A 590-nucleotide genomic window follows, 5' to 3' on the forward strand; every position below is an offset into this window, starting at 1 on the left:
CGGAATTCCCAGGATTCCGATTCCAGCCTGGAATTCGCTCCAAGGGGATCCCGATCCCGAATCCCGCTCCGGCTTTTCCTTGGGATGTTCCCACCGGGAATTCCAAACGTTGCAGGCTTGGAGGGAAAACCTGGGAGAAATGCCCGTCCCGGGATTCCCTTGGAAAACGCAAGGAAAGGAGGGAATTCCCAGATTTTTGGGGCCATTCCCGGGTTTTTCTGCTCCCGGTTATTCCCGTCCGAAATCCCGGGAAATCCCTGAGCTCGTTCCCTATGGAAAAGCTCCTTGGGAAAGGTTCCCGGTGGGAAAGTGGGAATGCTCCCAGCGCTGGGGAAATCCCGGGAATTCGGGATATTCCAGCGGATCCGGGGAATCCTTGGAGCCGCTTCCCGAGGCCGGAGGGGCTCCGGGAGAGCGGGAATTTGGGATAAAGGGATGGGAAACAGGGAATGGCTTCAGTGGGGAAGGGGAGCTCGGGCTGGGATTTGGGAAGGGATTCCCGGCTGGGCTGGAATTCCCAGAGAATTCCCGGATCCAAGGAAAGTTTGGAGCAGCCCGGGATCACCGTGGGGTCGGGATGGGAAGGGATT

At 58.3% G+C, this 590-nt stretch overlaps 1 protein-coding gene across 1 annotated transcript in view; it reads right to left on the reverse strand.

The window, feature by feature from the left end:
- CCDC25 (coiled-coil domain containing 25) overlaps positions 1 to 590 on the reverse strand; it is a gene marked incomplete at its 3' end in the record, with an annotated part of 14,200 nt that overhangs the window by 12,392 nt on the left and 1,218 nt on the right. The window lies entirely within an intron of this gene.

The sequence above is a fragment of the Corvus brachyrhynchos genome, unplaced genomic scaffold (assembly GCF_000691975.1).
Source record: "Corvus brachyrhynchos isolate BGI_N302 unplaced genomic scaffold, ASM69197v1 scaffold420, whole genome shotgun sequence".
Classification (NCBI taxonomy): domain Eukaryota; kingdom Metazoa; phylum Chordata; class Aves; order Passeriformes; family Corvidae; genus Corvus; species Corvus brachyrhynchos.